The sequence below is a fragment of the Kogia breviceps genome, chromosome 15 (genome assembly GCF_026419965.1).
Source record: "Kogia breviceps isolate mKogBre1 chromosome 15, mKogBre1 haplotype 1, whole genome shotgun sequence".
In the NCBI taxonomy this organism is placed as follows: domain Eukaryota; kingdom Metazoa; phylum Chordata; class Mammalia; order Artiodactyla; family Physeteridae; genus Kogia; species Kogia breviceps.
In genome coordinates, this window is record NC_081324.1 from 15,543,827 (window position 1) to 15,567,100 (window position 23,274).

General features: G+C 42.4%; 1 protein-coding gene across 5 annotated transcripts in view; it reads left to right on the forward strand.

Annotated features, from left to right (window-relative positions):
- Positions 1-23,274, forward strand: part of ALPK2 (alpha kinase 2) — a 150,072-nt gene that overhangs the window by 7,420 nt on the left and 119,378 nt on the right. For 4 of the 5 annotated variants that reach the window (XM_059040413.2, XM_067014995.1, XM_067014996.1 and 1 more), the window contains exon 1: positions 20,423-20,694. The exons of the other annotated variant lie outside the window; for it this stretch is intronic. The gene's annotated coding sequence lies outside the window, so the exon portion shown is untranslated. Of the gene's footprint in view, positions 1-20,422; positions 20,695-23,274 lie in introns of those variants that run through there. 5 annotated transcript variants of the gene reach the window in all.

Below are 23,274 nucleotides of genomic sequence, written 5' to 3' on the forward strand. Positions count from 1 at the left end.
TTGTATTTCTGTTCTTCTGTATAAATACTGGCTCAGTCTGCTTATTAGGTCCTGTTGCATCCTGCCATCTTGTTTGTGATTGCCCTACTCCAGCTCTCAGTCCTTGGAAGCAAGGCCAACTAGACTGGGTGGGGTGGATTTAGACACGCGGCTGGAAAGCAACGCGAGATCAGGGTGGCCCCCGGAAGACAGGAAGTATGGAGAGAGCAGATGAGGCCAGCTCTACTCTAAGCCTTGCGGTAAAGTAGTGGTTCCCCACTACTCTATGCCTTTCCATCAAGGTGGAGTCCCACCATAAGGATTTTGGCTGATGACTTACCCAATTATAATGAGAACACATTGCAGGCGATGTCCCCTGTATAACATGTCCTTCTGCCATATATATGTCCCTTGGGAAACAAGCAGACATTGGCAAGGAGACTTGGGGTTCCAGATCCTGGCTGTCCGTTCAGACACAGCAGACAAGGGACACAAAATATAAAATAGAACCCTTGTTTTCTAGAAGCCTATGCTCTAGCTGAGGAGAGAAATTTTATAAACATGAAAAAGTGGCAAAGCAAGATTTTGGACGTTAGGATTTCTCTATTGGTGTATGCAGTCTAGAAGTTTTCCAGAGACTTTTATCAAAAGCCCTAGAGATGGACCAGGAACGAAGAGAAGTAAACTTCTAGGATTAGGGATGGTAGACTCAGAGAGTGAAAGGAGTCTGACCAGTGAAGGCATGATTATTTCCTGGATAGTACTGATATAATTTTACTTGTTAAACAATGTGATACCTATGACTGTTCCCAGTGGAATGACAATATTAGCCTCTGTAGGTGAGTACACTCACGTGGAAAGGTGAGGACACACTAGTGCTGGCTCCACTCCGTGCTTCCAAGGGTGACCTGTTCTCGCTTTCTTGGGGGTCACTGATGGAGGGATCTGACTGTGCACGTGGTGTTATGTGCCAAGAATTGACTCAAAACGCCTGACAGCTGGGGCTCTCCATCAGAGCCTGGGACTTCCTGGGTGTGGTACCCTGAGGACATATTTGGTGGCTCAGATTGAGGGTATGGACTAGATGCTTTGTAAGCCCCCCTCAACATTACGGTTCTGAGTGGAAGGGCGTGAGGTCTCAGAGGGGAGCACGTGATCAAAGACTAGCCCTGGATGGTGATCACAGCTCTTCCAGTATCGTGGACCACTTCCAGTTAAGCAAATTAACATATAAATAAGATTACGTGTTGTGGGGCAGAGGGGCAATATTTAAATGACTGAAGGTTTAAATTGTACCATATTAGTTATATGCTCAAATTATATGTCGAGAACAAACAATGCTGTTTCAGGAGAATGGGCACCGTATTAAATTAAAATGCAAGTAATATTTATTGGTTGAGGGAAAGGGGAGAAGGTGCATGTTTGGTCAAGCAACAGTTTAAATCATACTTAGGGCCTTTAAACATTAGTTATTTGCTAATCCTTGCATGCTAATCATTCATTTGTTCTGTAAAGCTACGTCAATGAAAGCTTTTCTTTGAAACATTTTTTGTAGGAGGCTAGTTGAAATTATGAGTAAAAGGGCATTTATTTAAAATATTCTCGGGCTTCCCTGGTGGCGCAGTGGTTGGGAGTCCGCCTGCCGATGTAGGGGACACGGGTTTGTGCCCCGGTCTGGGAAGATCCCACATGCCGCGGAGCGGCTGGGCCCGTGAGCCATGGCCGCTGAGCCTGCGCGTCCGGAGCCTGTGCTCTGCAATGGGAGAGGCCACAGCAGTGAGAGGCCCGCATACCACACACACAAACCAAACCAATAAAATATTCTCTAATTTAAGCTTTTCACTGAGTGACTCTAATGAATTTAATTTACTGAGGTTTTGCTGTATATAGATCAGAGCACTGAAGCTACTGGAAATTTTTATGGTATCATAATAAAGATAATCAATAATTATTTCATGATAATGAGAATAGCCTGAACAAGTATGTATGGGGTCACCTGTTTAACACGATATTCATGGAAAGTCAGCCCTGAAGAGCACCTCAGTTGACTTAGGCCAACACCTTCAATTTCAGATGAGAGCTCGGTGGCGTAGAGAGGTTTTCTGTCTCTTCTTAAGCCTCTACCATAGTAGTTCTCAAAGTGAGGGTCCTGGCCCAACTGCATCAGCCTTTCGGACATGCAAATTCTCAGGCCCCCCCACCAAACCTACTGAAAAAAAACTCTGGGCGTGAGCCCAAGAAGATGTGGCTGAACCAGCCGTCCAGGTGATTCCAATCCACAGCAGTTTGAGAACGGCTCCCCCCAACTCTAGCTTTAGAATATCTTGAGACAATAACTTCTCCAGTGACATAGAGAATTACTTCCTGTTTTATGTCTAAATTTATCTCCCTAGGGCCTTGCAGGGCGTGGCACACAGTCTGTACAAGTGCAGAGACACCTTTCCGGGTAAGAGCGCGGAGTGGGGCTCCGCAGAAGGGGGAGATGAGGACAGGGCTGGCAGGGGCGGGGGAAACAAGGGCTGCTCTTCGCCCCTTCTTATTACCATTAATCGATAATTTCCAAATCTGAGATCCATTCCAAAGAGGGGCACGGCACAGTTTCATCTGGGGTCTGGGTTTTTAAGACAAACAACACTGAGTCGAGGGAGTGCAGAGTGAGGGTAAAACTTAGGAGCGATGTGGTAGAGACACGGGTGTCTCAGACGCCGGCCAACGTTGTTCCACAAGTTGTCTGCATAAAGCAACGTAGAATGGAGAGGGGTCTAGCCCTCTGCGAGCTGGGCACAGACAAGCTAAGAAAAGGCTCCAGATGACTGGCTGGGACCCAGGGCAGGATTCTGTATTCTGTTCCCACCCCGCCCACTCCTGCCAAACCAGTGTTAGGGGACGAATCCAGGGATTCAGGATGCCGAGGGAGCCACGTAGGTGGCCTGTGTTTCTGAGGTCTTCACAATGCTGTTTGGAAGGACTGTTCTGTCTGCCCAGAGTGGCACTCTTTTCTCAGAAATATTGCTTTTCAACGTGTGGTTCATTGGGAGCCCCCAGTTTCTTACCAGTCCGCTTCCTCAACCCAGGGGCTGGCTGGAGGTAGGCGTGTTGCCCAAGCTTGGCCAGCCCTGGGGATTTCTGACCCTCACCTTGATGAAGAGGGTCTCAGGCTATCTCAGGTGGCAAACCTGTGAGGTATGAGCCTGAGCTGGCTGGTGGTCATGTCCCCACCGGCTGTGTGGACTTTTCCCACAGGGGGAGAAAGTGACCGGTACCCTGAGAGAAGCAGAAATGAGAGGTGGAGAAAGTAGTGTTGCATCCTTGGTTGTGGTTGCCCCTGAGGCCCAGCAGCTCACTTTTCACCTTTCCTTTACTGCGGTTGGCTGAGCCAACAAATTTGCTTTTTGGCTGTAGGGGAGGGAAAAAACAAACTTTTCCTCTACCCTCTTACGTTCTGTACCTGGGTCCTGCGAATTACACTGGCAAGCAACAGATGAGCCCGAGAAAAAGCTTATTTCATGTGCACATGGGAACCATCAAAGGAAGCAGATGCCTCCTTAACTGGTTGGCATTAAAGAATTATATACCTAATTTAGTAGAAGAGGGGGAGGGGAGAGAAAAGGCTTCTGATGGGAAGAAGAAATAGGTTTCTTTAAGAAAGGCAAATGGGGGCTTCCCTGGTGGCGCAGTGGTTGGGAGTCCGCCTGCCGATGCAGGGGACACGGGTTCGTGCCCCGGTCCGGGAAGATCCCACGTGCCGCGGAGCGGCTGGGCCCGTGAGCCATGGCCGCTAGGCCTGCGCGTCCGGAGCCTGTGCTCCGCAACGGGAGAGGCCACGGCAGTGGGAGGCCCGCATACCGCAAAAAAAAAAAAAAAAAAAAAAAAAAGAAAGGCAAATGGGTTTTAGGAGAATAGACGGGAGAGGAGAAAGTTCGTGATACCGTTTGGCTGTACAGGTATGGGTAGTCTTTCCATCTTCTTCAGGGTCGTAACAATCCCCTAGAAGGGAATTGGGTTAGGTTTTATTTGTGTTCTTTCTTCTGGGAGTAGATCCACCCTGCAGAGGAATTTATGGCAGCCTTATTTCCCAGAAGTTACTGCTTTTAGTCAAATAAGGGAAGCTCCCAGAGGGCTTTGTGTGTGTGTGTTTATCTGTTGAATCGCAAATGTCTTCAGCCTAAAATAATCATTATACAAAATATTTTGGTATATTTTGGAGAGGCATATTCTGAACCCCTTCATTATCTAAGCCAATTTCATACCCTTTAGGTACTGTGCCTAGCTTCACGACATCTTTTTGTAGATGCTTTAACTAGCAACACACCCAGTAGGTTTTTTAAAAAAATATTTTCTAAGTGGATAAGCAATCAATTCATACTAATTATTTTAGACTTAATTTTTTTTTTTTTTACAGTAGTGTTAGGTTTACAACAAAATTGAGAGGAAGATACATAGATTTTCCATATAACCCTGGTACCCACACATATATAGCCTTTCCCGTTATCAACATCACTCACCAAAATGATACATTTCTTACAATTGATAAACCTACACTGTCACATCATAATTACCCAGAAGTCCACAGTTTACCTTAAAATTCACTCTTGGTGTTATACGTTCATTCTATGGATTTAGACAAATGTACAATGACATATAGCCATCATTATAATACACAGTATTTTCACTGCCCTAAAAAATCTTCTGTGCTCCTCCTATTAACACCCTCCACCCTCATCCCTGACAACCACTGATATTTTTACTGTGTTCATAGTTTTTTCTTTTCCAGAATGTCATATAGTTGGAATCATACAGCCTTTCCAGACTGGCTTCTTTCACTTAGTAGTCTGCATTTAAGGTTCTTCCACGTCTTTTCATGCCTTGCTGGCTTATTTCTTTTTAGTGCTAAATAGTATTCCATTGTCTGGATGTACCAGTTTATTTACCTGTTCACCTGCTGAAGGATATCTGGGTTGCTTCCAAGTTTTGACAATTGTGAATAAAGCTGCTATAAACATCCGTGTGCAGGCTTTTGTATGGACATAAGTTTTCAACTCCTTTGTGTAAATACCAAGGAATGTGATTGCTGGATTGTATAGTATGTTTAGTTTTGTAAGAACCCCAAGCTGTTTCCCGCAGTGTCTGTGTCCTGCATTCCCACCAGCAATGAATGAGAGTTCCTGTTGCCCACAGCCTGGCCAACACGTGGTGTTGTCGAAGTTCCAAATTTTGGTCCTTCTAATCTGTGTGTAGTGGTTATTTTTAAAATTATGCCATCTGCTTTATAAATCCTGCATTGAGTATCCTTGTACCTCTTTAGAATGTGGTGTCTATTTCAGGGGCCTCAGCTGAAAATTTCATTTTACCATCCTGTTACACTTATCTTCCTTAACTTGGTATCTTCCCAAGCTCACTGATATCCATAAACTTGTAGATTTCGAAGTTCACATATCTTCATGATATATAGCAACGACTTGAAAGGGCTATTACCTTCCTCCCTTGAGAAGCGTTTCCCTTTCTTCCTGCCCTTCATTTACTGTCATTGGGCCAACACTTGAACCTTTGCACACCCTTTAATATAGTAATGACCATGTGGTTAGAAAAATTTGCTTGTGTAGAATTTTGCCAAAGAATTCTATCACTATAAATAATTTACATCCACTTATTTGTACAATTTTAATCAATTATCCTTTCTTTTTTCTGGAAAACATGTTACTATTCACTCAATGGATTGATCGTTCTTGCATTTAGATGCTCCTACATTTTATGATAGATTCCTCTTAGGGTGTCCTCTGGAACAAATATATATATTTTTGCATGGAAGTAGCATTGGCAGTTTGATAGTCTCTAGCTCAGCGGTTATTTGTAACATCAGTTTTATCAACAGTAACACAGTTTCATCCATAGCTGTCTTCAGAGCTCTTCAAAGGATACTGCCTAATTCTGTTAACTTAATATTCAGGTGATTTGCCAAGTGAGTTTTAAATAGCTTCTGTTTAATTGAATGCCTCAGACCTATTTGCTTCAAAAGACATTTGGGAACAAGATTATCCCTAAACGATGGCATAAAGAAAAGACCAAGGCAGAGAAAGCTTCACTGCTGCATTTGTGTCATTCCTGAGGGCACGTTTGCAGTGCATTGGTCTAGTACACAACAAAATAACATGGACTCTAAGTTTTGACTGTAAACTTTTGGTTTCACCTTGTTATGTTTCCTCCCTTTGTGGTTAGCCACTTGGGAGGGGATTTCCGGAGATGCAGGCTATATAGTTTGTTTCCCAAAATATTTTGTATTGTTTGGGGTAAGAGAGTATTTTGCCTGCTCTGCAAAACCTAGGTCTCAGAGAGCTAATACGACTTATAGCTGCAATAACATGATCATAATTGGTCTCAGTGGTGAGGGGAGGTGCCTCTATTATGACACATTCTTTCATAAGAAAAGAAAACTTTAAATAATATATTCTTTTTTAAATTTGGTAAAATACACATAACATAAAATTTACCATTTTTTCTTCCAGTTTATATAACTGACATACGGCACTGTATGAGTTTCAGGTGTACAGCACAATTATTTGACTTATATACACCACGAAATGATGATCACAATAAGTTCAGTGAACATCCGTCATCTCATAGAGACGCGAAATTAAAGAAGTAGAAAAAAAATTGTTTTCCTTGCGATGAGAACTCTCAGGATTTCCTCTCCTAACAACTTTCATATAAAACACGCAGCAGTGCTCATTATATTTACCATATTGTACATTACATCCCTCGTACTTCTTTTTTTTTTTTTTTTTGCGGTATGCGGGCCTCTCCCGTTGCGAGGCACAGGCTCCGTACACGCAGCCTCAGCGGCCATGGCTCACGGGCCCAGCCACTCCGCGGCACGTGGGATCTTCCCGGACCGGGGCACGAACCCGCGTCCCCTGCAGCGGCAGGCGGATTCTCAACCACTGCGCCACCAGGGAAGCCCCCCTCGTACTTCTTTATCTTATAACTGGAAGTTTGTGCCTTTTGACTGCTTTCCTCCATTTCCCCCTCCCCCTATTCCCCATCTCTCGCATCCACAAATCTGAGGTCTTTTTCTATGAATTTGTTTGCATGTCTGTTTGTTTTCGAAGTATAACTGACCTATAATAATATGTTAATTTCTGTTAGGCACCATAGTGATTTTTTTTCTATACATTCCAAATTTGGTAAAATACACATACAATTTACCCTTTTAACCAATTTTAATTGTACAATTAAGTGGCATTAAGTTCTCAATGTTGTGCAACCATCACCACCGCCTATTCCCAGAACCTTTTCATCATCGCAAACAGACGCTGTATCCATTTAACAATAACTCCCCATTTCCCCCTTCCTCCAGTCCCTGGTAACCTCTATTCTACTTTCTGTTTCTGTGAATTTGCCTTTTCTAGGTACCTTGACATAAATGGAATCATACAATATTTGTCCTTTTGTTTCTGGCTTATTTCACCATAATGCTTTCTAGGTCCCTCCATGTTGTAGCATGTGTCAGAATTTCCTTCCTTTAGAAGGCTGCATCCATTGTATGGCTATAGAACATTCTGTTTATCTGCTCATCTGATGATGGACATGTGGGCTGTTTCCACCTTTTGGCTATCGTGAATAATGCTGCTATGAACATTGGTATATAAGGATATCTTTGTGTTGCCATTTGTAATTCTTTTGGGTGTAATCTACCTAGGAGTGGAATCTTATGGTAATTTCACTTTCTGAGGAACTGAAGAAAGGAAAACTTTTGAAGTATTGTACTTTTTCTTCACTCACCGCAAGCTGGCTCTGCAGTCCCCAAATATGAAGTAACAGAATGTCTCCGAATACACTGTTGCCATTTAGAGCCATGAGGTTTGAGGTCATGGGTACACTCCCACAGCCTGTGAAATGCTCTAGAAACTGGTCTGGTATTCCTGATACCTGATACAGGTTGGGGGAAGCAATTCACTTTGGGGTATCTTGTCTGAACCAATGATACCTCTTTACAGAAGAGCTCCAGGTCTTTTTCCAAGAGCCCCCTGCTTCTCGGGGCAACTCCCAAACTAACAGTGCATCCTTGGATTGATCCAGATTGGGGTCTTTATAGAACTGGACTATATCCCAGGGTTGCTCCGGGCCAGACTCAAAAACCACCTACTTGTTCCTAAACTGCCAAATCACATTCATCACCAAGTCCTGCCAATTTTAATTTTTCCGTATCACTTGATCCTATTTTCTCTCCATCTCCACTGTCACCCTCCTAGTCCAGGTTACCCTCACATCTCTTGTGAACTCGTGCAATAGCATTTCTCACTGGTCTTCCCTCATGTACCCTTGTTCTCCACACTGTAGCCAGAATGATTTTTGAAATTCAGATCTGATAATGTCAACAACAGGAGTTTGGTGGAGGGAGACCAGACAAGATGATTATAAAGTTCATATGGAAAAACAAACAGGTGATAACCAGGAAGTTTTAGAAAAACAAGAATAATGATAAAAAGACCAGCTCTAGCAAATATCAAAATAGATTTAAAAAGCCATGAGTACTAAAATGGTTTTACATCATTGCATGGCTAGACAGATCAGTTGAACAGAATGTAGAGCCATAAAAAAGAGACCCCCAATAGATGAGAACTTAAATTATAATGAAGATGGCATTTCCAATCACTGGGGAGATTTGATTTTGAATAATTGGGTGTTGAGACAAATGGTAAAATTGTTTCCTTAACTCATGTATCACACCAAAACAAGTTCCAAATGTATCAGAGATTTAGATAATATTTTTAAAAATTGAAACCACAAACATGGTACAATAAGAGAATTCAGGAGAATATCTTCCCGCCCAGTATTCACTGAAAAACTCCCACCATCCCCCACGAATTTTAAGAATTCGGGGAATTCAAAGTGTCAAAACAAATGAGTGACATACCGAGTTCAGAGGTTGAGGAAGGCTGGGATGGGAGCTGCGGGGAGGAGGTGGAAGGACAGACGTCAGCAAAGCTACACGGGAGAGATAGATAATAGAGTGTGTTGGAGGAAAAGTGACGAGATGGGCCAATAGGGGAGGAGCAGAGTTCAGGGAAGAATTTCTACCTACGGGTCAAGATATTCTGGTCCTGGGAAGGAGCTCTCAGATGGTCCAGGTTCACACCAGTATAAAATATATTCTCCGGGCTTCCCTCGTGGCGCAGGGGTTGGGAGCCCTCCTGCCGATGCGGGGGACGCGGGTTCGTGCCCCGGTCTGGGAGGATCCCACGTGCCGCGGAGCGGCTGGGCCCCTGAGCCATGGCCGCTGCGCCTGCGCGTCCGGAGCCTGTGCTCCACAACGGGAGAGGCCACAGCGGTGAGAGGCCCGTGTACCGCAAAAACAAACAAATATTCTCCTTGAGAAGTCTCTGAAGTGCTGATGGCATGTGCCACCGGCAGGCTGTGTCATTGAATGAGCTCTGATCCACACGTGTTACCAGTCGACGGAGGTGAAGGTACGGCTGAAACTGACGAGAAAGTTGAGGAGCCTGGGCAGGACGAGTGTTTGAAGACAAGGCTGGCACGCTTCCTACACAAGAGCAGGAATAATTCGGAAACAAGACGTACATGTCCCTCAGAAGTTGCTTCTGGGTCGGCTTTCATCACAGGACAGGAGAGGACTCAGGAACGTCAGGCTGAGAGGCTTTCGCTTTCTTCTGTTAATGATGGGAACCCTAGGAGATTTGTAAGCCAGGGAGACATCTGGGGAACAGCAGTGCTCCTAGAAGAGTGGTCTAGCGGCTCTCTGCAGGCAGGCTCAGGTGGCGCTGTGGTGCTGGGAAGCGGTGGTGATGGTGGCCAACCCAGTAAGGGGTGGCGAGTAGGGCAGTCGCTGTGGTCCCATCGCTAGGGGGTGCGGGGAGCTGGGGAGAAACGAATGGACTCCAGTGAACACTCATACAGTAAATGAACGTGGGGAAGTGCTTGTGTAACACACGCAGATGCTAACTGCTTGTTCTACTGTCATTGTCACGTGCAGCCACATCTGCAGGTTGGGATGATATTTTCCTCCCTGGAGTAAGGTTCTCTTTTTGTCCTCAGGAAGACGGGTTTGGACAACTTACGAGAAAGAGGACTGTGAAATGTAAAGAGAAAGAAGGGCCATGTTCTCAAGGGGTGTAGTCACAAGCCCTCTCATGGGGGCAGCAAAGACGGGAGTTCGCTGGGCTGGCAAAACTGAGCCCAGAACTCAGCCACGGGAATCTTTTACACCAAGAGAGGGGTCTAACTGCGTGAAGCTTGGACACGACTCTGAAGTTCAAGAAAGGGAGAAAGGCAACTGGGGGTCAGCTGTGCTACAGAAAGCTGTGAGTTGGGGGGAACCTCCTTTGTGAAGTTTTGCTCCAGGTAAGGAACGTACACTTTTCCTGCTGATTTATCTGTTAAGTAGAATTAATTGGTCTCTTAACTGACCGTGTAAATAGAAAAGTAAATGGTAGGAACAGGAAACAATATTTTGCCCAAAACGCTGATTTAAGATCAGCTTTACTATGCTTTAAAAATGCATGTTATTAATGCAGAATTTGGGGCATCAATGTCTGCAAGGCTACCTGACCAGTGGGTAACACATGGTACAAGAGTTCAGGAACTCTGTCCCCTGACTTTTCCAGAGCTCCTTGGGGCACACACAGTTTACATTTGCCTTTCACCTTTACATGTGCTGGAGGACAGGCTCTTGGGCTGTTTTGTTGCATAAGAAAGCAGCATAATGACACTGTCAAATGAGCAAGTATCATACGAGGTGGCTGGTGATAATTCTGGTCTCAGACTTCTGGCTCTCTGGATATCTGTCACGAGGAATATCATGTTCAGGAGCTTTTACCTACTGGGTATCTGCTTCTTGGGCTCATGGGAATTGAAATCCAAAGTAATCATTCAAAGTCACAGGTTTACCAAATAGGTCCTATGGTCTTTGATGTCACTATGAAGGTCAGCTAAAAGGCATCCAAATTGGAAAGGAGAATATAAAATTATCTCTGTCTGCAGATGACATGATGTAGGAAACCCTAAAGACTCCTCAAAACACTGAATAAATGAATTCAGTGAAGTTGCAGCATACAAAATCAACATACAAAGATCAGTTGAGTTTCTAGACACCAAACAATGAACTATCTGAAAAGGAAATTAAGAAACAATCCCATTTACAATAGCACCAAAGAGAATAAAATACTTACGAATAAATTTAACCAAGGGGATGAAAGATTTGTACTATGAGAACTATAAAACACTGATGAAAGAAATTAAAGGAGACACAAATAAATGGAAAGATATCCTGTATTCATGGATTAGAAGAATTAATATTGTTGAGATGTCCATACTTACCTAAAGCAATCTACAATTTCAATGCAATCTCTATAAAAATCCCAAAGACTTCTTTACACAAACAGAAAAAAATAATCCTAAGATTGATATGGAACCACAGAAAACCTGAATGGCCACAGTGATCTTGAGAAAGAACCAAAAAGCTGGAGGCATTATACTTCCTGATTTCAAACTATATTATAAAGCAATAGTAATCAAAATAGTATCATACTGGCATAAAAACAGAGACCAATGGAACAGAATAGAGAGCCCAGAAATAAACCCATGCATATAGTGTCAACTAATTTTTGACAAGTAGGTGCCAAGAACACACAATGAGGAAAGGATATTCTTTTAGTGCCTGGAAACTGGATAACCACTGCAAAATACTGAAACTGGACACTTATCTTTCACCATACACAAAAAGTAACTCAAAATGGACTAAAGATTTGAATGTAACATCTAAAACCATAAAACTCCTAGACGAAAACATGGGGGTAAAACTTCTTGACATTGATCTTGACAATGATTTCTTGAATATGACACCAAAATCACAGGCAACAAAAGCAAAAATATACAAGCGAGACTATGTCAAACTAAAAAGCTTTTGCATAGCAAAGGAAACAACCAACAGGGTGAAAAGGCAACCTGCAGGATGGGAGAAAATATTTGCAAACCATATGCAAATTATACCTCAAAAAACCTGGAAAGAACATAAAGTACAAATTAAAAAATTTTTAAAGGATAGGCGAGGGATCCATTAACTGCTTTTATTATACATTTTAAAAAGCTTTACTGAAATATAATTTACATAAGATAAAATGCTCCAACTGTTAGTGTATGATTCAACAATGTTGAATATATTTATAGTTGTGCAACCATTACCACAATCCAGTTTTAGAGCATTTCATCATCCCCCAAAGTTCCATCATGTCTGTTTGCAGCCAATTCTCCCTCCCACCCCCAGCCCTAGGTAACACTGATATCTTTTCTGTCTCTATAAATTTGTCTCTTTTGGACATTTCATATAAATGGCACAATTAAATATGTAGTCTTTTGCATCTAGTTCTTTTACTTAGCATAATGTTTTTTGAGTTTCTTCCAAGCTGTAGCATGTATCCATGTCCTTTCTTTTTTATAGTTGAATAGTATTTGATTGTATGGACGGATGTAGCATAATTTTTTTTATTCAGTCACTGGTTGATGGCCACTTGGATTGTTTCCAGTTTTGGGCATACAGGTTTTTGTTTAGACATGTGTTTTCATTTCTTATGGTAGATTCCTAGGAGTGGAATTGCTGGGTCATATAGTAGGATATGTTACATGTTTAAAGAAATTGCTAAACTGTTTTCCAAAGTGGCCGGGCCATTTTATATTCCCGGCAGCAATGTATGAGGGTTCCAGTTTCTTCACATCCTCATGGACATTTGGTATTGTCTGCCTTTTTTATTGTAGCCATCCTACTGGGTATGTAATGGTATCTCATTGTGGTCTTAATTTGTATTTCCTTAACGACTAATGATGTTGAGCATCCTTTCATGTGCTTATTAGCCATTTGTATATTTTCTTTTTTTGTTTTAATTTTACTTATTTATTATTTTTGACGGCATTGGGTCTTTGTTGCTGCGTGCAGTCTTTCTCTAGCTGCAGTGAGCGGGGACTACTATTTATTTATTTGGCTGCGCTGGGTCTTAGTTGTGGCATGCAGAATCTTTGTTGTGGCATGCGGGATCTTTTAGTTGCAGCATGTGGGATCTAATTCCCTGACCAGGGAGCGAACCCAGGCCCCCTGCGTTGGGAGCTCAGAGTCTTAGCCACTGGACCACCAGGGAAGTCCTCAGGGGCTACTCTTTGTTGAAGTGCATAGGCTTCTCATTGAAATGGCTTCTCTTGTTGCGGAGCATGGGCTCTAGGTGCGTGGGCTTCAGTAGTTGTGGCTTGCAGGCTCTAGAGCTCAGGCTCAGTAGTTGTGGCGCGTGGGCTTAGTTGCTCCGCGGCATGTGGGATCTTCCTGGACCAGGGCTCGAACCCGTGTTCCCTGCATTGGCAGGCAGATTCTTAACCACTGTGCCACCAGGGAAGTCCCTGTATATTTTCTTTAGTTCAATGTCTATTCAAGTCTTTTGTCCATTTTTTAGTTCTATTGTTGAGTTTTGAGAGTTTTTAAGAATATATATGTATATTGATTTATTTCAAGAATATATATGAAAAATGATTTGCAAGTATTTTCTCCCAGTCTGTGGGGTGTAATGATGTCTTTTGAAGCAAAAGAATTTTTAAGTTTGATAAAACTCAATTTCCTAATTTTTATTTTTATGGATCATGATTTTGGTGTCATGTAGAAGAACTCTGCATAACTCAAAGTCACAATTTTCTCTTATGTGCTTCTCTAGAAGTTTATCATTGTAGCACTTACATTTAGTTCTATGATCCATTTTGAGTTAATTTTTGTGTATGGTATGAGGTAAGTTTCAAAGTTTGGATTTTTTGCATATGGATATCCAATTGTCCCAGCATCATTTATTGAAAAGACAATCCTGGACTTCCCTGGTGGCTCAGTGGTTAAGAATCCGCCTGCCAATTTCAAAATTGTTTTAGCTATTCTAATTCCATTGCACTTCCATATAAATTTTAGGATCAGCTTATCAATTTCTACAAAAGTACCACTGGAATTTTGACAGGCATTGTGTTGAATATATAGATCAATTGGGAAGAATTGCAATCTTGACAATACTGAGTCTTCCATTCCATAAATATAGAATGTCTATTTATTTAATCTTCTTTAATTTCTCTTTTCAATGTTTTATAATTTTCATTATATGTCTTTTAAGTTTATTTCTAAGTATTTTATTCTTATTGACACTATTGTGAATATAATTATTAACTCCACTTTTTTTTAAAAAATTTTTTTATTTTTGTGGTACGCGGGCCTCTCACTGCCGTGGCCTCTCCCGCTGCGGAGCACAGGCTCCGGACGCGCAGGCTCAGTGGCCATGGCTCACGGGCCCAGCCGCTCCGCGGCATGTGGGATCCTCCCGGACCCGGGCACGAACCCGCGTCCCCTGCATCGGCAGGCGGACTCTCAACCACTGCCGCCACCAGGGACGCCCTAACTCCACTTTTGAATTGTGTTGTTTGGGTTTTTCTGTACTATCTTACTGAAAAACTCAAACGAACTTTTTGGCCAACCCAATATATTGCGGTAGCTCTGAGTTCCAGTTATCTCCCCCGGCTCCCAAGATTGTTGTTGTTATTGCTGTTTGGTTTATATTTTAGTTTAGTACTTACCTGAGATAAAACTGTGAAATCTGTCATGCCCAAAGTATGTGGGCACAAATATTTCTGCTCAGTTTTCTTTCTTTCTTTTTTTAAAAAATTTATTTATTTATAGCTGTGTTGGGTCTTCGTTTCTGTGCGAGGGCTTTCTCTAGTTGTGGCAAGCGGGGGCCGCTCTTCGTCGCGGTGTGCGGGTCTCTCACTATCGCGGCCTCTCCCGTTGCGGAGCACAGGCTCCGGACGTGCAGGCTCAGCGGCCATGGCTCACGGGCCCAGCGGCTCCGCGGCATCTGGGATCTTCCCGGACCAGGGCACGAACCCGTGTCCCCCGCATCGGCAGGCGGACTCTCAACCACTGCGCCACCAGGGAAGCGCTGTCTATCTTTATATTTGCTTTTTGGGGAGAAGATTTTCTAGCCTCCTCATTCAGTCATGGCTGAAAGTCTTAACTCCCATTTCATTCTATTTTTAATGGGGGGAAAAATCAAGTTTTCAAACCAAAATCCTAACTATTATACCTGTATGTATATCACTCTCTTAGTTGTAAAGGGTGGAAGCCCCTAAAGCAGCAAGGAAGCTGAGAATCCTAGATGTCTGGGAATCTAAGGGAAAAGGCACAAATTGATCCGGTACATTAGCAGAGACCAAATAATGTGACAAAGAGGGAGAAGGGCTCGATTTGAACTCTATCTCTCCTCTGCCTTGGGGCAGTATGGGATAGTGGATAAGTACATGTAGGGATGGGGCTTAATAAGCAAAGGAAGAAACCACAAGACAGAGATAGCTTTTTAAAATTTGTGGTTAAAAAAACCCATAAAATTTGTCACGTTCATCATTTTTAAGTGTGCAATGTAGAAATGGTAAGTATATTCACACTGTTGTCAAACAGATCTCCAGAATGTTTTCATCGGGCAAAACTGAAACTCATACCCTTTAAAAAACAAATCCCTTTTCCTTCTTCCTGTGCGGTTTTTATTAAATAAAAATTCATAGCTTCTATATATCAAAACTTCACAAATTCATAACTTCTATGTATCAAAACCACAAATTGGAAGGTAGAGCCTATTTGCAGCAAATTATATATGGAGGGCTTTTATATGTGCAAAAGGAAAACACTCAAATAGCAAAGTTGACCCCCGAAATTGAAAAGACAATTCATGAAAGAAGAAGGTCCAAAGAACTTATAAAACACTATTTAACTTCATTAGCAATCAAAGAAATTGTGCTTCTAAGATGGCAAAAACATTGTCAGTGATAGTGTTCAGTGCCAAGAGTAATTACTCTCTCAGTAAGATGGGCGGGCTTACACCTGCTGGTGGAAACATAGCACAATACAACTGATAGAGTTTTGTTTGGCAATATATTTCAAAACCTTAAAATATTTGTAACTTTTGACTCACCAATACCACTTTTAACATCCTATCCTTAGACAAGAGTATGTGCCCAAAGATTTATTTACAAGTATCGCATTATTGTTTATAAAAGCAAAAATATATAAGCAATCTAAATATCTAGCAGTAGAACACTGGCTATACAAAGTATAACACATTCATCTAATAGATTAGTATGTAGGCTTTCCTAAAGAATTCTTTTTTTTTTAACATCTTTATTGAAGTATAACTGCTTTACAATGGTGTGTTAGTTTCTGCTTTACAACAAAGTGAATCAGTTTTACATATACATATGTTCCCATATCTCTTCCCTCTTGCATCTCCCTCCCTATCTAAAGAATTCTTGGGCTTCCCTGGTGGCGCAGTGGTTGAGAATCCACCTGCCAATGCAGGAGACACGGGTTCGTGCCCCGGTCTGGGAAGATCCCACATACCGTGGAGCGGCTGGGCCCGTGAGCCATGGCCGCTGAGCCTGTGCATCCGGAGCCTGCGCTCCGCAAAGGGAGAGGACACAGCAATGAGAGGCCCGTGTACCACAAAAAAAAAAAAAAAAAAAGAATTCTTAATGAGAGGCCCATGTTAAGTAAAAAACAAACAAACAAAAATAAACCAGAAAAGAAAACTGTATGTGTAAACATGCACAAACGGAAAATAGCAGAGTAGAAGGAATACACAAAAATGGTGGTTATCTTTGGGTAGTGGGCGATTTGAAATTTTTGAAAACAAAATATTAAAAATTTTTAGTGATGGTTCTGTAATTTTCAGTAATTAGTATGTATTGCTCTTATAATCAGAAGGAAAGCCTTAAAAATGAAACTTTTATAAAATACTATACATACTATACACAAATATTTTTAAAAATTTAAATTTCCATACACCATTCAAGTAATTAATCTGACTTAGTAGTTGTGAAATTGGACCGCGGGCTCAACCTACAAATTTGTAAAAATTTGAATTTTCTCCTGTTCTGACAGTTGTAGTGCTTTCTTGGTGGCTGTTTTAAAATGAAACTGAAGCACGGGAATAACTGTGCTGGAACTTTATCATGGAAGTTCGGATTTTTTTTTCAGGTATTTAGACTGTCATATGCAGTTAAATTTTAACCTGGTTTCGATACTTGGGGTTTTAGGTAGCTAAAATAGGTACTTTAAGAACACGATGGATTAAATACAGTACTTCTGTAAGGTGTTCTGTGAACCTAACTACCATTTATGATTTTGATACCCTGGGGAAAAATGAATTCCAAATTCCAAACAACATTCGTATGTTTGGAAAAGTTCCTCTTGAATAAATGAATTCTGAAAAATTGCATTTAAAATTTTTATGTTGCAAGTAGTTTAAAACTTCATATTCTCATGAAGAATTTTATAGAAATCTGTTCCCTGGGATGAAAAACGCTAAGAGAACAGAATCTTATTTACAGTACTAATTCTTTTGCTATTGTACCTGAGGGAAAAGAGAACCTGTGGCGTCGACCTACCTGAGTGACTAGCAGCTGTTTAATATATAGGAAACTGAATGAAGGTTGCAAAGGCCGATTTGGGTCACGGCCACTGAGCAAGGAACCACACATACTGCAGAAGCTCTGAGAAACCCTGGACCCTGGATGGGGATGAACTGTTGCTCTCCGTGGTGGGGGACCCTCCCCAGACACTGACTGCTCCCCGCAGCTGGACTGACCTGCCCAGTTCCAGCTTGGCCAAGGACCCTGGCAGAAAATCTGATCTGACCTGACATGTGGTTGGTACCAAACCTCAGCTAAGAACGTGCTCTGCTGGGAAGGGCATTCAACACTCGTACCATTAGACGCGAGCATTCGAAGACCTTCTGCGCCAGGAGGAATAAAGTGAGTGATAAACCCCTCACGTACCAATCTCAGTTCAAGATATGGGAGCGAAGAGCAGTTTAAGAACCTAATGGATTCGCCTGAAATATTCAGATGTGTTGGAAACTGACGAGATCCCAGTCCCTGGCAAGCCCAGAGTGGCTGGTGAATTGCACGGCACCCATTCTCATTCCATACGTCAAGGAACTAACACAGCCCCAGAGGCCTTTCAGGGAAGCAATAAAATAAAAAATACATTTCCTGGGCTTCCCTGGTGGTGCAGTGGTTGAGAGTCCGCCTCCCGATGCAGGGGACGCGGGTTCGTGCCCTGGTCCGGGAAGGTCCCACATGCCACAGAGTGGCTGGGCCCGTGAGCCATGGCCTCTGAGCCTGCGCGTCCGGAGCCTGTGCTCCGCAACGGGAGAGGCCACAACAGTGAGAGGCCCGGGTACCGCAAAAACAAAACAAAAACAAAAAACATTTCCAGCTCTGCTCCTTAGATGGAAAATCTCCTCTCAAATGAAACTTGTTTCCTTCTCCTGTAGCTTCAGAAAAAGAGATTACCTAGACATATTTTCTTTGTTCCACATTACTTCACTTGGAATGATGCCAAACATTTTTAGGTCTTTATTTATTTATTTATTTATTTTGCGGTACGCGGGCCTCACTGTTGTGGCCTCTCCCGTTGCGGAGCACAGGCTCCGGACGCACAGGCTCCGCGGCCATGGCTCACGGGCCCAGCCGCTCCGCGGCATGTGGGATCTTCCCGGACCGGGGCACGAACCCGTGTCCCCTGCATCGGCAGGCGGATTCTCAACCACTGCGCCACCAGGGAAGCCCAGGTCTTTATTTTTAATCACAAACTCACATATTTTTTGATGCTATTAGAGGGACACAAATAAATATATGCCCTCCTTTTTCTCTTCAACATCCCTCCTTCTATTCCTTCCTTCGAATAATCATAAAAAATTCATAACCTGGCCTGAGTTTAATCCCAAGGTCTCTGTTTCTGATTTTCTTCCATTCCTGCTCCCGCAGATGTAAGAGTTAAAACAAAAATTATATGGCTGCAGGCTATGAGATGACTAATCCATTATATATATAAATATATATATATTTATATAGGACTTGAGGGAGTTCATCTTCCAAATTGTTGGTGAAGAACAAAATTAAGTTTCATAATGAGTGTCAACTTTTCCATTTAAGAACTCCCAGGCAACACTTCTTTCACGATCACATCACATTTACCTACAGTGTTGGGACCCTGGTTCCCTTTTGGCTTTATCCTGTCCTGCTGTGTGTGATAACATTTGTTTATTTTTTATCATCACAACCTCCTTCTCTCTTCAATCTCACCTTAAAGTTATCTCCTCTTATCTGGAAAGGACCTTCTTCTGTGAAGAGGATTGGGTTTTAAATAAATCCAATGGATATCTACAGTCACAAAGGTTTGGTAATTTCTGCATTCTGCTGCAGTTCATAGAAATGTGTTCCAAAAGACACTGTCATTATTTTAAAGTCTCTCAGCTTCCAGTGTCTTTCTTCTCACATGAAGGTAAAACTGAAATAAACAGAACACATCCACAGTACACCTGATACCTAATAATTCTAGATGATGATTTTTCATCTTGTGAGAAGTTTAATTCCATCAAGGTATAGGGACGCATGCCCTGTTCTGTGTTAAAACAATTTGCTTTTGAGGATTACAGTGCCCAGTAGGGAGTGAATATTTACAGTTATGCCCCTTTCAAAGTCACCCCACTTGAAGCTGCTAATTTTAGCCGTGAGTCTCATAAGAGGTTTCCTTCTCAGCTGTCAGTTTCCAGGTATGGTATATTAAAATACTTTTGCAAAGAGGCAAAGTGGTTACAGAATGATACTTCTGGATTTTGTACGTTCTTTCTTGGAATTGGACAAAATTCAAGAAAAGAAATGCCCACATTACAAAACCTACTCTGCCAACATGAACAATTTGAAAAAAAAAAGGGCTCATGGTATTTCTCCTCTGGATTTCTTAGGGTCTTCCTTTTCTTCTTACTACTGCAGTCAAAATAGGAAGAGAGAGAATGTGTGTGAGTGAGTGAGTGTGTGTGTGTGTGTGTGTGTGTGTGTGTGTGTCTGAGAGAGAGAGAAAGGGGTGTGAGCGGGGGAGAGGGGGGACCACGGCGGGAGGAGGGTGGATCCTGCCTTGCTGTGGCTTCTGCTTTTCTCAGAGAACTTCAGAGAACGACTGTAATACCAGGTCTAAATGAACAACATATGACTTTTATTTTCACTACGCCTCCCCCTCACCCCCCCTTCAGGTTTCCTATGTGTATTTCAAGTGCCTGATAGCCTTGGTAGGAGAACTCTGGTGTTACTCTGACCTTAAATCACTTTATAAGGCAGCGAGATTTTGCTTTTCTAAGAGGCAGGCACCTGAACCTAAGGTCCTGCATGGGCCCTGCCAAATGCTGCTGTCTCCTAGCCACCAGTGACAGCTCATCTGGGTTTCATCCGCTCTCCCCGGGGCTGCATTTCATCAGGCCTCTTTGCCAGGGCCTCCCCAGCAGCGTCAACAAGTGTCGCACCTACTGCAGAAACAGCCCCTCGAGTTTCATCACAGTGATGCTAAAAAATATTCTCCAGCTTCAGCAATGACCTGGTTCATTCAAGGGCAGGGAAAAAAATGCCCTTCTTCCAGAACTTCCCTGGGCACGGAATTTTCCCTCTTAGGAAGATAGGAGCTTTTCTGGAAACAGATGCAACTGCGCTTTGAAAAACTTTGGAAAAGACCCTGAATCCTGTAAACTCCTCTGAATCCCCAGTCCCAGGAACAGGGACATCCAATCAGTGCCTCACACACAGCCTGGGAAGCCCACAGCTGAGCCGGCCCTCTTATCACGTCTCCTGGACAAAAAGTATGGAAAAGTAAGTATCTAGATTTTGGGTTTTACCTGAGGAATAGCTGTGCTTTAAATATGTAGTTGTTTACATTTTCTACAACAGGGAACAAAGCAGATTGTTTCCTTGTGAACTAGAACGAGATGAAACAAGTGGGGTCTATAGAGCATATTTGGGTACATTACAGAGTTTTAAAGTGGCCAAATTTTCCTTTTTTCCTTTTGGTCCATTCTGACCTTTTTGAGAAACCATTATTATTTTTTAATGTCTGTTTATTTATTTTGGCTTGACAATAATTTTAAAAGATTCTTTCACCTCATGGCTATCTCAATAATTAGAAAAAATAAACATCTAGGATGACTCAAAGGAGTGATCTGTGAAGGCTTTGCAAAGTCAGGTGCCATGAAAATCTGAGGTAGTGAGCCAGGTAACTCAGGGCCTAGGTCCTTCTGCCTGAAAGATTTTAGAGTTTTAGTCAAAAGTTATTCCTTTTATTTGGATTATCTGGATGATTGAAAATCTCCACTTTTTGAGGGGACACAGCAGCATCTTGTCTGACAATGGGAATGAAAGCTGCTGAAAAGCTATCAGGCATTTCAAAATGGCTGATGTGAGTCATTAAAATATTTTCTTTCCTTTTTTAAAAATTGGGTTAAGAACACTTAACCTCACATCTACTGTCTTAATAAATTTTTAAGTGTACAATACAGTATTGTTAACTATAGGCAAGGCATTATACTTGAGTTGTTAGATTTTTTAAAAAATTTAAGGCAAAGAGTCAACCCCAGAAAGATCGATAAAATAGCAGCACTGTCATACTACATTTTGACGACCACATCCAAACTTTGAAATGACCGATTAAGGGTGTCAGTTGCAGACATCTGGCAATCATTTAAAAATAGATAAAAGCAAGAGCAGCATTTTGAGCTGCTTCTGCTCTAATTATTTCCCTTCCACAACCTTTTCCTTAGGTAGCCTTCAGTTTTTGAAGATTAGTTAACCAGGAACGGTCAGAAACGTTTTATAACAGCATACCCGGTCAGGGTAGATCGAACGAGCTTCTTTGCCGGAATCCTTCTCATCTGAAACCCTGGATGTTGTGAGCTGCCTTCTGAATGGACAAATTGACAAATCCTGTAGTAAAAGGCAACTGATGGTCAAGAAACATGATCAGATTTTGGAAATCCAGATTTAAAACCAATTTAAATGTATTTTAGCTCCCAAACTCCACTGTCCTTTGAAGTTTTTGCAAAACATGTAATCACAATTTGGGGACGATTTTTAGGTAGGGTGGAATTCCTATTTTCATCACTTGCAAAGACACCCCCCCAATTTAATTCATTTTTCATCACCCCCCCCACACACACACACACACACTTACCTGTGGATATCAGCCTATGGAAAGAGGACGTAGTCGAGTATCCTAATCCAGTTGGAGGCTGGGGGAAGCAGGGTACAGCTGAGGAATAAAGCCCAGGCTCTGGAGGCAGATTTGGAACCAGATCCTGACTTTAGCACAGTTTCCAGCCTGTCTGAACTCCAGTGTTCTCACCTGTAAAATGAAAACATCCACTTTGACAGGACTGATGGGGGAATTACATGAATAAATATACCTAAAGTGTCTTTTCACATCATAGTTTCTCCACAGACTAGTTCCTCCCCTTAGTTAATTAAAAAGCTTCTCTGTTTTTTTTTTTTTTTTGCTACAATTTCAGAATGCTTTCATAACATAAATCATTAAAGTAATAAACACTACATATTTTTTTTTTTTTTTTGCGGTATGCGGGCCTCTCACTGTTGTGGCCTCTCCCGCTGCGGAGCACAGGCTCCGGACGCACAGGCCCAGCGGCCATGGCTCACGGGCTCAGCTGCGCCGCGGCATGTGGGATCCTCCCGGACCAGGGCACGAACCCGTGTCTCCTGCATCGGCAGGCGGATTCTCAACCACTGCGCCACCAGGGAAGCCCAACACTACATATTTTGACACCAGTGCAATGATTAAACAAAAATAACATAGAAAGTTAGATATTTTGAAGAAAATTCTATACTTGAAAACATTTGAGAGCAAAAGAAAAACCATTATATTTTAGAATGCATCTGCAATAAATAAGAAAAATGATTTTTGCCTGAAAATGGTTGATGGTGTACCTGTTATCTAAAAAGCAGAGATTTATCAGCATCATCTGATGATGCTTTTTAATACATATCAGTATGATATTTAAATAGGAGTTTTCACAAATCCATAGGAATGGAAGGTAAAGGTAAATCCATGCATACAGGATGATGTCTGTGATTATTGTGAAAACTTAGGCACAAACCTGTCTCTCCTCAAAGATTATAGTTGAGCCTTGCATTGATTCCCTTTTTTGCTCTGACATGAGCATTGTAGAGTGGGGGGGATTGGGAGTAGGGGAGGTGAGGATGCTCGGAAAATAGACTCGCCATTGGGGGAGCTGCGTGGAGACGGCCGCTGGGTGGGCCATCTCAGGAGCCACGGCTGGAATTTCAAGCTCAGTGATAAAGGTTCATAACGAACAGCGTGCTCCCTTGTCCTGGGGTGAGGGTGAGACAGGCACGGAGGGATGGAGCAGACACGCATCACAAGCA